This window comes from Ursus maritimus, unplaced genomic scaffold, assembly GCF_017311325.1.
Source record: "Ursus maritimus isolate PB19 unplaced genomic scaffold, ASM1731132v1 scaffold_1, whole genome shotgun sequence".
In the NCBI taxonomy this organism is placed as follows: Eukaryota; Metazoa; Chordata; class Mammalia; order Carnivora; family Ursidae; genus Ursus; species Ursus maritimus.
In genome coordinates this window covers 2,822,044-2,837,563 of record NW_024423343.1, presented here as the reverse complement: position 1 = coordinate 2,837,563, position 15,520 = coordinate 2,822,044, and the positions used below count along the sequence as shown (strand labels likewise).

Sequence of the window (15,520 nt, the reverse complement as noted above, 5' to 3'; positions counted from 1 at the left end):
CTGAAGGATGAAACAATGAAGAGAAATATTTAAACCCCAAATACTCACATGTGAGTTCTGGGAGATGCATGTCTCAGTGCCATTTCTCCCCTGTGGCTGACAAGGTGTGACCTACTCAGGGTAAAAGTCGGGGCGCCACTGATCGTTTGGAGAGACAGGAAGAGGGTGCATTTAAATGTCAGGATGGCCACGAAGTGCCTCCTATGTGCAGTGGTGGGGGAGACCAGATTTAAGAGAGTGAGTGGGCTTTGCAGATGCTCGCCTTCTTCCAGGGAGCAGAAGACCAGGGGCGGGAGCCCCAAGACCCCTCAGGAGCTTCCCATGACAAGTGGGGTCCCTGGGCCCAAGGTACAGGGGAAGCCAGGCCACAGTGTGGGTGGAAATAAGGGGCAATATGCCCGGCAGGTCTGGGTTGAACCCGATGCTGGGGGGAGGCGGAGAACAACAGCCCAAAGAGGGTGGCCCACCCTGCACCAGGAAGGCCACCCAGGCACCCTCGGGGGTTGCTCCAGTGAGGTGGGCACCCTCCGGTGAGGCCTGTCGGCGAGGCCCACGGCCCTTCCGAGAGCCTCCAGCTTGAGGCCCAAGGAATTCCGCCAACAGCAGAGGAACACACCGTTCCTTGTTTCTGGGGAGTCAAAGGTGGTGACAAGCCTCGTCCGTGATCTCAGCGTTCACCTCTGTGTTTACACCCTCGCTTATAACGGGTAATATCCTTCCTCAGTGAGCCCCTAACTCTGTGGCCAGCCCCCAGGCGAAGGCCATGCTGGGCAATGAGGCCAGGCCCGTGCAAACACCGCCCGTGAGGCCCCGCGGCAACGTCCTGCCCGAGGCTGTGAGCGGGGCCTTCCCGCCGTCCTTACAAGAATCGGGAGAATTGGGTTGGTGGGGAAAAGACGGGTCTTGCAACAGGCGGCCCGCACAGGCGGCTGCAGTTGTGGAAGCAGGAGAATCAACATTGGATTCTTCCCTCACAATGAAGTACATTCCAGATGGGTTAGTGTGGCGGACGACAAGGTGAAGGAGTTTGAGGGAAGTGTGGTGGGTATTTTTACACTCCGGGGGTGAAAAGGCTTCTCTGCGCGTGGAACCCGAGCCAGAGAGCAGGAGGGAGCGCTTACAGCCTCTCTGCGAGGAGCGGCCTTCCGCCCCAGGCGCTGGCCTGCAGCATCGATGGCACTGACGTCACCTCCGGAGGGGACTTGAGGAATCTCGGAATTCACAGCAACGCGGCCGTTCCCTCGGCCCGGCGGGCTTCAGGCCTCCAGCAGCCCCGCGACGAGCCCGCATCCCCCCCGGCGGGAGACCCACACTCAAGAAGTGAAGTAACTGGAGAGCTTGGGTCAGTAAAGCACGAGAATGACGAGCGCGCTCTTGGAAGGGTCATCCGCTTACAACAGAAGAAGTAAAATGGAAATAAATCTGAGGGGGAAAATGGTTACAATTCATCGTCCATCAAAGATGTGGACGTTGAAACGGCAGCCCGACCCCGAGTGGCGTCAGATCGAGCGTCTAGAAGAACCCGCTCGGGCCCAGGCCAGGAGCAGGGCCGAGTTGCTCCACCTCGCAGCCTCGGCCTCCTCGTCCGGAAAGTGGGGACAGCGATGGTCTCCAGCTGGTGGCCGGCATGGACACACGGGCTCTCTGTCACAGCTAGCATATGTCCACACAGGCCCGGGTGTCCCGCTGGCTGCCTTTCCCCCCCAAGGCCCGGGCGCCGGCAGGACACGGGAAGCCGCAGAGCCGTCCTGCGAGGCAGCGTGCACGTACTAACAGCGGTGCTGCAGTCAGGGGCGTCCAGGCCAGCGATCTGGGGGCCGCACGATGCAGCAAACCTCCAGCAGCCGCACGATGTCTTTCTTGCTTTGTCAGGGGTCTGAGGGAATCTCTTTGGTCTTGAGCAGAGAAAGAAGGAAGGAGGGGAGAGAAGGGGGATTGTGGGACATGGCCTCGCCCCGGCCCCCGGTGTCGTGCCAAACCCGAGAGCCGTGGTCACCCCGAGTGCCGGGGTCTCTGGTGGAGTCGGGCAGGCTGAGCCCATGAGCTGATTGTGGCGAGGAAGGGGCTGTGGGATTCCTGGCTCCTCAGCGCCCCTGCCCCTGTGATTAGGGCCACGGCAGGAGGGCCCGGACACCCAGCCCGGGGTGGGAGCAGGAGCCTGACGGTCTCTTCCTTCCCCACCAGCCGTGGCTTTCATGTCTCCGGCTCTTCGTCTGCATGTGTTCTCAAGCCTGAGGAGGCCAGAGGAAGAATGCTCATTTCCTGGGGGCTGGTTTTCATTTCCCGGGCAGACGCTGCCAACTCGGCCCTCCCCGTGCAGCTGCCCTGGCCTCCCTGCCAGCTCATGTCCTCCCACTTGGGCTGCGCTTCCAGGTCCCTCCAGGGGTCCCGGGTGCACCTGCGGGCAGCTGAGCGGGGCCCGTGCAGGACTGGTCACCGCAGCGGTGGCTGGAGGTGGAGGCGGGGCTGAGTGGTCTGGACGAGTTACAGGAGCGATGCCCCTTCCTGCAGACCTGCCAGAGAGCACCCTCCCCATAGGCCTCCCTGCTGCTCCCGCTGGGTCAGCCCCTAGCACAGTTCTATGGACCTTGTTGTCACTGGCTGTGCGTTAGCGGTTGGGGACCAGTGCACCTGCAGCTTTTGGTCTGGAGGTTTTGGTAAGTTCCCTGAGTGGGCAGTGGATGGAGGCTGTCGGAATGCAAAGTTGCACGAGGAAGAGTATGGTGCCCACGATAACGGAGGGTAGGATCCCAACCTCCTAGCTGCCGATCGGACCCTCGCCTGAGCACCAAGTTCCTTCCCAGCTCGTGCTTTGAGAAGTGCAGATTTGATCACTCTTTCACCCTCTGGTTTCCGAGAAAGCTCAGGCTGCAGGTGAACCCGCCTTCCTGGGCAGAATCTGGCCCTAAATGCTGGGTACCTTTCTTGTTACAGAGAAGTATAACATAGGAAGTCCTCCTGGCATTCTTCCACCTTTCTCCCCAAGAACTGGAGACTGGGTGCCCTACTGGTACCCTGCCTGCTGTCCTGTCCCAGCCCCTGCAGTGGACCCCAAGTCCCTCTAACCAGAAGGTGCCCCAAGCCAGAGAGAGAGCAAGGTAAAGGCACTAAGGGGGCAGCTGCCTACCTGGCCTCAGAGCAGCAAGATTTCCCAACCTCGCCCTACGGGAGCGTTTACTGGCCTCCCTAGTCTGCCTCTCCTCCATCCTGGCATAGCCCTAGGTTTGGGGTGAGGATGTCCGAGGCTCTGGAGTCACTCTACACCCCCAGACTCATCCTGCAGTCTCCACCCACTGATCTGATATCTCAGCACCACCCCTCCCCCCAGCTCACCCTCCCTTGTGAACTGGACGCAACAGGAGGGGAATTTACGGGACATTATAAGACCCTGAGCCACCAACCACAGAGGGAAGACCCCAGTAAGGGCAATGGAGTGGCGAGAATGTGACCCCCGGCTGCAGCCAGGCTGTGAGGGTGAAAGTTCAAATCCATGAGGACTCGGCAGGTGGGAGCCAGAGGGAAACCCTTACTCAGACCCCAGGAAACACCTTCGGGAACTGTGGGAAGCTGAGAGTGAGTCCTGGCATGCCAGGGGTCCAGTCCTGGTGGAAGGGACCCCAGCAAAATGTGGCAGGGGCTCTGGGAGTGGGGGTGGGTGACCCCGCAGCCTCGCAGAGCCAAGTCGCTGTGAGTCTACAAGCGGAATTCCTCCCCCACTGAGACTTGGACACGTTGTTGGAATTGCCAGCCCCAGCACCTCAGTTCTGGGCCACCTCGGGAGATCGTGCCTTCAAAGTCATGAGTCCTGGCCCAGAAGAGCCGGGCAGAGGGCGAGGTGAACCTGTCTCAGGCCACAGAGAGGTCTGCCGTCCTCACATCTTCTTGGACGTCAGACATTTGGCTTCCACGTGGCGGTGCTCAGTCTGAGGGGAGCACGTGTGGAACCTCAGGGTTCAGGGGAGATGGTGGACCTGAGCGTCCCATGCCAACCGCCCCAGGTTGGGGTTCCCCAGTGCCTCCCTAGAGTCTAGACACATCCGGGCAGAAGATGGGGTGATCACACAAGACAGGAGATTTTAAAAATAAAGTTCATTTTTCAAGAATAGTTTTAGATTTACAGAAAAATTATGTAGATAATACAGAGACGGGACTCTGCGGGTGTGTGGCAGGTGAGGGTGTGGAGCTGGGAGACTCCCGGTTTTCCACGAAAGCACAGTCTAGTCAGGGGGCCTAGTTAGAGGGGCGAGAAGGTCAGAGGGGCCAAAGCCCGGTGGCGGCAGCGGAAGCAAGGGGAGAGGAGACGCTGCCCTGGGGGACACCGCCCGGCCGCCTGGACCGGCCCCATAAAGCTCCGTGCAGGTTTCCGACTTCCGAGCTGCGGGAGAACAAGCCTGGGCTGTTGTAGCTGCGGAGTCTGTGCTCATGTGTTTCAGCGGCAGGACCTGTAAGACGGGTTTAATTTTAAAATTATGGGCTGAATCACGCGAACGTAGCTGGCGCTCCCGGCCGTTAGCAGGAGGCAGGCGGCGTCAAGCAGTTGACGTCGCCACCCACCCCGGAGGGAGGGACTGGACCCCGTCGGGCGGAGCGGTTGAGTGTCCTGCTCAAGGACACGGGGCTCGTTCACCTGCCCGCCCCGCAGGCCGAGCGGCAGATCCTCGCCCGGAGCAAGTGGAGCAAGTGGCGGCCGCTCCTTCCCGGCCGCGTCCTGCGCTGGGGTCAGGGCTCCCGCGTCGCTCCTGAGCAAGCCCTGGGCGAGGGGCGGGAAGGGGCCCCGAGGGAAAGCGAACCCACGCAGAAGGGCTCGGCCGCCCAGGGGCCGTGTGAGGTGGCCGTGGCCCCGGGAGGCCGCCCCGCAAACGGAAGATGTGCAGTTACAGCAGCGGGCGAGGCCCTCACGCTTGTTCACGCAGCTTCACGGGGAGCCCGTCTGCGTGGGAGCGGGAGCGGATCGGAGGTGGAGCAGGGGGGCGCGGGGGCCGCAGCAGCTGGACTCCAGGGCAGGCGCCCCCGGAGCCTGTGGGCTTGGAGGCGAAGGCGTCCAGGCCAGTGGTGCCTGTGAAGAATAAGGACGATAAGAGGACATGGGACAAATGAACAGCACATTTCCAAATGCCCCACATTCGGGGACACAGTGCGGTGGGAGAGGGCACTTCTGTGGATGAGATTTGGGGTTGGTATCAAAGCAGGGGTGCAGAGCCGACCCTGCGGGCTGCAGGTGGTAGGGCGGCAGGGGCCATAGGGGGGGTCCCCCCAGGGCCTCCACTCCCTGTCCCCCTGCTGCTGACACCAGAGACATCGGGGGGAATGGCCCCACAAAGCACCTCAGGTTTGCCTGCAGTTTCAGAGCTCCGGGCCTCCGTGTTTGATCCCGCCAGCCGCTCTCAGGTGCCTTTCCAGAGGCTTCCCCTCCGGCGCCTCTGGCTCCTGAGTTCAGCTTCCCTGCACCCATCCGGCCCTTGGCAGATGTGACTGAGGACAGAGAGACAGAGAGACAGGGAGAGTGGGGGTCAGAGAGAGAGGAGAGTGATGGGGGGGTCAGAGAGAGGAAGGCAGGGAGGGGCTCAGAGAGAGAATAAGGGGGAGTTAGAGAGAGAAGGAGGCGGGGAGGGGGTCAGGGAGAGAGGGAGGCAGGGGGGAGTCAGGAGTCCAAGCACCAGTCTTTAAAGGTGATTCCAACTCTCACGCTCGCTGCTGTCACGTGCTGTTTCCAGCGGCTCATCTGGGAGCACTTTGCCGCGCAGCCGGCCGCGAGTCTTCCTCTGTCGTGCGAGCCCGTGGGCCAAGGTTCCTGGCGACGTTGGCTGTGCTCAGAGCTCTCGCCGCTGGACCTTTCCTGAGGACGGAGGACACGGCGTTTGATCAAGAGATACGCTCCATGCGTTTGCTTGTTACATTTCCGCGGGGAGAGAACTGGGCGAGGTGGCCTCTGCTCCTTGGGCCTCAGCGCCCAGCGCGCTTCCCCCGCCTCTCCGGAGCCGAGGAGCTCAGCCCTGCCTGCCCTGCACGTCCCACACGCACGCTGTGCACACACACACTGTGCACACACACGCCGCACACACACACTGCACACACACTGTGCACACACGCGCACCGCACACTGCGTGGGGTCTGTCCAGTCTTTTGTACTCTCTGTCCCAGGGCTTTTGCGCCTGTGTGTGCCTTTCTCTACTTGGTATTTATCAAGAGTTTTTGGCTCCTTATTATGCATCGTGACCCTCTCTCGTGACTCTTCCTCAGTTCTCATGGCTCCCGCCAGACTCTGAATTTTCCAGGGTCTGAGCTGTGGGCTTCTTCTCTACTAGGAGGGCCTTCTCCCCCGGCCAAATTGGCGTTGGCTTCTGGGGCAGGGGAGGATCTCAGATGCTGCTGAGCTGCTCACCCTCATCTCCCCAGCTCCCTCATTCCATCCCTGATATGCTCTTCCATCCCCGAAGGCCCCCTGCAACAGACTGTTAGGGTTATTTGCTTGTGGTTGGTTTTCGTTTTATAAGGTGTAAGATCTTCTGGTTCAGAAACACGAAGGCCCCAGGGCATGAGGTCCAGGTGGGCTGAAACCATGCAGGTCACACTCCATAACTAGTACCTCGAACCCCAAACAGACCTCCATGTGTTGGCAGTGATGGCTGGTCAGCGGGGCCCTGGCATGTTAGGGTTCCGTGCGGTAGCTGAGAAGAGCAAACCCCAACGCTGGGCATCCCCAAGCCAACCAGCTGCTGAGCTGTGCAGGGTAGCTCTCGATGAGCCTGGCAGGTACCGTGAAAGCCCTCAACAAAGGTCTTGTGTGAGACAGGAGCTTTTGTGCTCTACGGAGCTCACAGAGTCCTGTGGCCGAGGGATTCAAGTGTTGGCCTGGGGCTCAGAAACAGAACTCTGGGAAGAAAGCTATTTCTACTTTTGGACACACATCGCACTTCCTCCTTCTGTTGGATCCCGAGCACAACCTGGAGGACACATCTTGGCCCCATCCTGTGAGGAGTCTGTGAGCAACCAGACTCCCGCGAGTCGTCTTGGATGGTCTGCGCGGCACGGCATGGCCAGCTGGCAAGAAAACATTCACGTTAGCAGAAATGCTTGTTTTGCTGAGTTTGGGTTTTTAAAAACCTGATTCCTACTCCGTCGACTTGTGTGTGTGAACCGCAGTGGAGCAGGCGTGGTGGCGTTATTTCTCCTTTGTCTCTCCGCTAGCACAGGAATGGCCCCGTGCGGACACTGCTGCGTCTTGGTCACTTGGGAGGGTAAACATCTGGGATTTTGTCTGTTGGCTTTTTTCTTCGATGTTGAATGGACGACAAAAAATATAACAAAGAAAGAAACATATTCTTAACTCAGACGCATACGGTCTCAAACTTTAAAGATTATTCTAGAACCGGAAAACAAAAATTGCTTAACTCTTATAATAGATGCATTTGAAGTAAATTAAAAAACTTAATCCAAGCCTCTTTTCTCTGCAAGCTGAGGAAAACCATCTGTTTCATCAGGCTCGCTCTGGAATGTCGTGGGGCCGAAGCCCCGGTGCGGCCGTGCCACACACACCGACTCCAGCAAAAGAAACACAGACGGGGAACGGCTCTCGAGCTGCCCAGCCGCCGTTCCCATGCAGAGTGGGGGTCCCTGGGCAGGCAGGAGGCCCGGGGCCTGCAGTCACACTTGGAGGAGAGGCCCGTGGAAATGAAGGTCATGACCTCGTGAAAGGCACAGCCCTTCTGGAGTGGTGGCCGCAGAGGAAGTGACCGGGTGTCCTCCAGCTTCGGCCTTGCCCCCGGTGCCCCTGTGCTGCGCGGTGACTGTTCGCGGCAGCTCTCTGATCCCCGCCAAGTGACAGCCGAGTGCTCAGAGGAAATCCTCTCAATTAAATCAACCCCTGACACGCATGGGGATGTTTGCACTGTGGAGGGAGATGCGTCGCTAGACCAAATGAATCCTTATCGAGTGAATTAAAAAAATGAATTTTGAGCTAATGACAGAGTCACTATAGACTCTGTGCAAATGTAGGACCTGTGGACCCATCTGTTAGCTCCCCCCATGGGTGCCACCCACACAGCTACGGTTCGTGCTGTGGACCAGGAGTAGGTGGGGGGCTGCAGGTGGGGTTAGGGGCACGGAGGGAACAGTGTGAATGTGTGTGAGAAGCGCGGAGACACGGTTTGCCAGCTTTTGGCCACGCACTCCACGGCCCGCTCAGGACTCAGCCGACCCTCCAAGCTGTGCGGCGAGGCCCAGGTCTCCCACGACCCCTGGAGCAGAAAACTTCGCTCAGGCCTCAGCTAGACTGTCGCGTGCTCCTCCTGGGCCTCAGGGGGTCTCCTTGGGCACTGGCCAGCCTGGCCTTCGCTGGCAGACGGCCCCCCAGGAAGAGGGCAAGGCGGCTCCCCGGGGCAGGGCTCCACGCTCCCGCATCCCGTCCACACAGCTCCACCTGTCCACCGTGGGCCAAGGGGCGCCCAGTCCTGCGGCCCCGGGTGGCCTCTCACGCCCTCACTGGCACCCACACTTCCTGTCCTGCTGGCTTCAGTGTGGGACCAATGAGCTCGCTGGCTGCTGTCCGTTCCCTGCTTTCCGCTCACGCCCAAATTTGCTGCCTAATGCCTCATTTATGCCACTTTTGTGTTCCATGGAGCAGGCTTCTCTCCATCTTATTTTTGGTGCTTGTTAGAGACAGACGTGATTTTCACCCACCACGAGCACCTTGCCCGTTGGACGGAGACATTTTCCATTCTCATGGCCCTGGGAGCGGCGTCCATCTCTGCCTTCCTGCTCTCTGTTCTTTGCTTCGGCTTCTTTCTTTTTCTTCTTTGCTGCTTCTTTGTTTTTCTCTCTCTTTCCGTGACATGAGCATTCCTTGCTATCATCCCCCGGGTCACACAGCAGCCTTTCTCTTTGTACTTCTGCTGATGGCCGGCCTTCTGGGGATAAAAGGTCCGGCAGAATCTGTCCTGTCCTGGCCACCGCCACGGAGCAGTTCCCCATGCACCTGTGCGGCCTGGGGGCCAGGGCGGCTCGCGCACACTTGACACACACCCCTCAGGCCTGGATTGGGGCTGGGCGAGCGCCCCACCTGTGCCCGGTGACTGGAATCTTGCAGGCCTTCGTCTTGGGGTTCCTGTGGTCACAGCGGGTCACCTGCTGACCCCCGGATGAGACTCAGAGCTGGAGGTGGTGTTTCCCGTCCATCTCCCTGACCATCCTGGTCATAACAGAGCAATGCCAAAGGCAGCCAGGTCCCAGGCAGAGGTCTACGTGTCAGAAAACCCAGAGGGTGAGGAGGCTGGTCAGCAGGCATGGCCAGGACAGTCTCCAGGCTTGTCCATGATGTGGTGGCCATTTAAGTGGCCCTGAGCCCTCAGGCAGGATACATGCAGACGATGCTCCTAGATGTGCAGGACCGGAGAGCGCCAGGGCACGTGTGCTCCTCGTGAGCCTGTCGATTCTGACCGCCTTAGGCTGCACTCTCTCCAGCTCATCTGGCTTGTACACCAACCGGCGAGGTTCCACAGGAGCCCACATCCAAGGGGCAAGCACTCCCTGCTCCCAGAACGTGTGATGCTGCCGGGCCTCTGTGGGCAACGGTGGGACAGTGCCCCGCCCTGCAGAACGACCACATGCTGCGGTCACCTTGGGCTGCACGGGGATGGAGGGTGGGGGACTTAGCTAAGGGGCAAGTCCTGAAATGATGCTGTTTTCCGTTTGTGGGGATTCTCCTTTCTGAGGGAGATGGGAAAGGGTGTGGACAGCGGGTCAAAGGCCGAGTGCCGCCTACCTCCCCACGTGTTCCTCTGCTCTAGCAAAGATGCCCCGGACCCGGCAGCTGCGTGTGGGGCTGGCCTGCGGTTGTCCAACCCTCTGGGGTCTATGGGCTTGTGCGGGGCCCAGACTGGCAAATCCAGCGGGGCTATCATGAGGACCACCACTCCTGGTCTTCTAGGTATTTAGTAGTATTTAATAGTGGTGCTGATTTCTGTCCGTGCCTGTGGGGTCCAACAGTATTTTCGATGGACTGTCTTGGCGGGGGAGGGGGATGGTTCAGAGGTCTCTAGTTATTTCCCGATACTATGATAGCTGTTACCTGCCGGGCAATGAACCATTACCAAGTATGTCCAATGCAAGTATTTAAGGACAAGAGAAGAAACTTCTGGGTGGGGTTTGGACCCAGGGAACCCCTGTGAACCATCCTGGGGCCAGGACTACCTTGATTACTTCACGGCCCTCATGCACCCTGCTCCAGCACGAGAGAATGCTTCAGGTCCCGGGGAGCGGTGTCAATCCTGTCTGTGTCCATCACCCTCACAGACATTCGGCTCTTCCTCTTCCCCGTCTTGCTCGGACGTGAGGAGGTGAGGCGCCTCCCCCGGGCCTCTAGTGTTTCCTGCTCCTGTTCTCATTGCTCTTGGGGGCTCTCTCTGTGATGCCATCTCCCACCACCGTCCCGGCCCAGCCTGAGCCACTCAGGGAGGCCGCTGCCCCGTCAGCCTTGCATTCTGAATTGCTCTGGGGCAGGGGGCCTCCCTGTAGGGCACAGTCACCCCGCACTGCAGACTCCCTCAGGCATGCCCATTTCGGAGCCTTCTCCCTTCCTTCTTTCAGTGTGGGCCGTGGCTCTCTCCACACTTGCCGTGTAACAGCATGCTACCCCCCCCCTCCCCAGCCTTGCCAGCATGCCAGATACCGGGTCAAGGAGAATGCTCCAACTGAGCAAAGTACTCCTTGGCCAACGCATGCTCCGTGCCCTGGTCAGCAGCCTCAAGACTCAGTCCGTGTGTCCCCTGCTGACCCTGCTGGGTCAGAGTGGCCACATTCTGCACCCTCTTCAGGACATGGCCCCTCACTTCTCCCAGAGGCCCCACTCATTCCTGTGGGTAGTATGGCTTGCCCCTTGTCTGGTGGCCTGGAACCAACTAGATTAAAATAAACCATGGCTCGAAACCAATAGTTCCAATGAGATTTGCTACGCAGGGGTCATTGATAACCTTACTGATCTTCCATCTGTACCGTTTTGTTTTTCAGGCTGAAAGTTCTTGTTTCTACCAACATGGTGCCTTTGTTTCGTCTTGGGACGCACCCGAGGGTCTCTGGCCAGTCTACCAACAGTGCCAACAGCTCCTGACGACAAAGCTGTCTGCGGCTCGTTCCTTCCTCAGGGTCCATCCCGAGCACGTGGTCCCACATCTGCTTCTGACGCTTGCCTCGTCGAGGTCTAGCACAGTTTTTGTTACACTCGCCTGCATGTTTTATCTTTCTTCTTCTTACTGCAATCTGCTCTTGCGTTGTGGTTTTTGACTCTCGTCTGTGTGTAAGAAGTGCATTACTTTTGCCTGAGACATTGATGAACTCATTCATCATTTGTGTTAGTTTTATCGCTGATTCTCTTGAGTTTTCCAGGAAGACCCTCATCACTTACAAATAGAGGCGATTTTATTTCTTCTTTCCTGAGTCTTAAGCTTCTGAAGAGCTCTTTGGTCTGACTGGGCTGCATGAGCCCCCCCCTGCCCCCGGTGTGCGGCCGTGCGGTCCTGGTGCTGGGAGGTACCCTTCCTTCCTCTCTGACCACGGGGAAGATGTGCCCGGCTTCTGTCTGTGGGGCTGGATTTGGGGGCTGACGATACATACTTCACTGGTGAATATTAATATCGTATTTCATTAAAATAATTAGAATGTTTTTTTCCTTTCTGTGTGTCAGAGCTATGTAAGTAACATGGGACTCACCTGGCCTTTGAGCGTCTGGGGGGATTTCCTGGGAGGCCGTCCGGATGGGTCTGGTGCTTCTCAGGGTGTCGTTCTGTGATCATGTCCCATGGCTCATCTCGGGAGTGGTCTAAGGAAACTATCTCTACAGAGGTCAGTTTTGGTAAATCACATTTTCCTAGGAAGTTCTCACTGCTTTGAGTTTTCCAAATTTATTTACATTTAGTTTTGCAAAGTGGTTTCTTGTTTTTTAAAAATTCTTTTATTTCAATGGCTATCACCCTTGTCATTTCTTATTTTATGTGTTTGCGTTTTCCTCTTTTTATGATTGGTTTGGCTTGTGGCTTGCCGTATTTTTCTTTCTTTTTCCAAATAACAGGGTTTAAATTTATTTATTAGTTGCATTGTTTTTATTTTTCCAATGAATTAATTTTGGCTTTTATCCTTATTTTCTTCTTTCTGCTTTCTTTTAAATTACTTTCTTTTCCTTTTTCTGATGTATTGGGTGGAATATATCTCCTTTTACTATTGCATCTCCCAGTGATTTAGTTAGGCATAAACTATAAACTTTCTTCTGATTACTGCTTTATTTTATCCCATTGATTTCACTGTGGCTTTCCCATGATCATCGTTCTTTTAAGAAATTCTGCAACTTAGGTCTGTTTTTAGCCTTTGACCCTAGAGTTTTTAATTGACAGGTTTTTCTAATTGTCTTGTGGAAAGGACTTTTTGTTATTAACTTTGAGTTTTGTTTCATTATGAACAGAAAATATTGTTTGTATTAATTCTATTTTCTGGGATTTCCTGAGCTTTGCTTTGTGGCTTGGAAGACAGTGGATTTTCAAGAATGTTTTGAGTATACATGCTGTCTTTTCTACGAGCTCAGGGTTTTGTGTGCACCCTATCGGGTGTACCACTGAGGTTTTGTGTTTCCATTTTGGTCTGTCAGTGTTCCCTGAACGCATCTTACCTGAGAGCAGCGCACTGATGCTAAGCTTCCTGGTTAGCCTGGCTGTCTTTCTCTTGCCTTCTTTGTTGTTACCGTTACGAGTGCTGCCTCATCATTTGGAACATAGTATTATTTCATCTCCATTCCTGACGACAGCTTTGAGCACGAGAAACTGTCGTTCTTGTCCCAGTTGATACTCCTTTGCCTGAATTCTGCCTTGTCGTGGGTCAGGAGCACAAACCCTGCTTCCTTTCCATTTGCCTGTTCTCTTTTCTTATTGCCTTTCCTGAATCACTCTCTGTGAGGCAACATCTCTTACACGCAGCATGGAGCTCAGCTTGGCTTTTTAAGTTAGTCTTAAAATACCTTCCTTCTAATCAGTGAGTTTTTTCCTTTTCACTAACTCTGCTGCCTAAGCTTGGAGCTCTCCGCTCCTGTCATATTATTTAATGTCTATCGACCCTGTAAGATATGTTACAGCTGCTGCAGCTCTTTCACCACGTTGCCTGTTTTATTTCTTATCTTTTTGTTATTCATTTAGTATTTAGGGAGGTTTGTTTTTATATAATTTTGTAGAATTTAAATATTCATATTCACGTAACATGTGTACTTGTGCATTATATCACTCCATATTATGTCCTTAGTTCTCCCCTCCTTTGTGTATTTAGGCTTCTATTACTTGGTTTGCCAGTCTGATTGTATCTTTTGACCCCCACCCATTACCACTTATTACCTATTCTCTTTTTCTCTTTACAGTCTCAGTTTCCCCCAGTCAAAGCATGTGAACATTTCCATACTGCTTCTACTCCTATGCCCACTGCTTTTTGGTGGTGGTGGTCTTAATTCCAGAGGGTGTCTGTAAGTGTGGGACTAGAGATAATATACTTCTGTTTTTAGAGAGTGAAGATGGTCTTGAAAACATTGTATACATTTTTCTGTGTTTCCAGACGTTACAGAAATCCTGTGCAGTCCACTCCATTCTGTGCTTGCTGAAGTTCTGGTGTCTCTTCTCTCTTTGCTCCCTCTGGAAACCTGAGCCACAACTTAGGTCTTGTTATCAAGTGCCTTGTTATCTGTGTGTCTCCGTTTGTCAGTCTGGATATTTCCTTCTGTCCTTAAGTTCTCTAATTCTCTCTTCAGCTGTGTCTAACTTTCCAATGAATTCATTCATTGCGTCCCTGTGCTGTGTTTTGCCACTTCCACAATTTCCATTTTTAAAAGTTTCAGATTCTTTGAAAAAACTTCCATCTTTTCTTTTATTCACTTAAACATATCAGTGATTATGATTTTAAAGTCTGTCTTATAATGCCATTATCTGAGCCCCTTCAGGTCCATTTGTTTCCCTTGATTTGGTCTTTTCTTTTCTTTTTCCTTTTCTTTTTTTCCTTGTCATCGCATAAGTCTGGTTGTTTGTTTATTTATTTATTTATTTATTTATTTATTTATTTATTTATTTATTTATTTTACTGAGTTCCAGATAGGGTGTACAAAAACCTGCAGAGGTCATCGAGGCATGGAATGACATTGTTGTTTCTCCAGAGGGAATTTACATTTGTTTCTGAAAGGTGGTTAGAGGCAAGCATAATCCCAGATGACCTTAACTGATTTGAGAGGAAGCTGGGTGCTGTTGTTGCAAGAATTATCTATTTCTCGTTCACTCGTATACTCTATAATCCTCAGATATTCCCCAAACTCTCCTTGGCAGACTCTATTTTTCCTCTTATCCCCGTGACTCTAAAGCCCTGCTCAGCTTCTCGAACTTTTTTCTGGAATAGATATATGGCCCTGGGGAAAATCTGGGCTTTCTGAGTTTCTTTCTTTTCCTGGAGCTTTGCCTTATGTTTCTTCACATTATTAGCTGTCTGATGTCTTCCAACAGATTTTTTTGGTCCAACTTTTCTCGTTTTTTCTCAGCTGAAGAGTTGGCAGGAATTACCTATTCTATCATTCCTGGGAAAGGAATTTTTGGATAACTTTCATACTATTTGGCATTTTCCAGATTTTGTTTATAGTAAACATGTATTTATTTCATAATTATAAACAATTAGGGAACTAAAAATACCAGATAGATGTAGAGAAGTATATCAAGGGACTGTGAATGAGGATCCCTGCACACTGCACTCTGTATTTCGTTAAAGAGATAAAGTTGTTGATATGGCGGCCGCTTAGCCGCCACTCTGTGGGGCTCTCTACCCATTAGTTTTGCAGGAAAAAAACCAGAATAACCAGGAGACTACAAACAATGAGGGAATGTATACTTGGCTGCTCTGTCCACCAGATGTCTGTACTGTAGCCCTAATGTATATCAGGAATCCAAAGACTTTCTGAAAATCAGTGCAGTGTTTGCAAACAGGAAAGTTCCAATATGGACAGTGGAGTCACCGGCACTGTTTTTTTTTTTTAAATAAACATGTTGAGTATTTCTTTCCATGTATCTTGAGCTTTTGCCTCCTTTTTATTTAACTTACTTTCTCCTTGTTAGCTTTTGGATCACTTGAAAGACCCATATAAGTTTACAACATTAATAGCATATAATGTTGTGATATTTTGCAACTTGAAGCCAAGTTAAACATATGGCCATTTTAATGTTATTTTGTTGAAGACCTTTTTTTGGAATGCCTTTTATTCACTCTTAGGCAGAGCTAATTATAGATGGATTTTTAGCTTGCATGTTAAGCACATGATCTGGTATGCCTGAACAAGAAAGAAGGGGCCAAATTTTCCCTATGGGAACAGACAAATCCTTTGGTTGTACTGGAATTTTTTTATATTAACTATTGCACCAGTGATATTAGTCAGTTTTTTGGGCTTCCAAATGTCTTACTTATAACACATTTCTATTATCATAGGACTTAATCTGCATCATTAAATGTGTAAAATTAAACTGAC

General features: G+C 53.5%; 1 long non-coding RNA gene across 2 annotated transcripts; it reads right to left on the bottom strand.

The window, feature by feature from the left end:
* Nucleotides 1-4,080: 4,080 nt before the first annotated feature.
* Nucleotides 4,081-6,120, bottom strand: LOC121104308. 2 transcript variants are annotated; one of them, XR_005836616.1, is made up of 4 exons: nt 5,658-6,120; nt 5,325-5,472; nt 4,628-5,056; nt 4,081-4,442 (listed from the first exon to the last, which is right to left on the bottom strand). It is a non-coding gene; the product is annotated as an uncharacterized LOC121104308 (long non-coding RNA). The 2 variants fall into 2 exon arrangements; XR_005836610.1 differs by having other exon boundaries at nt 4,081-5,056.
* Between the last annotated feature and the right edge of the window lie 9,400 nt (nt 6,121-15,520).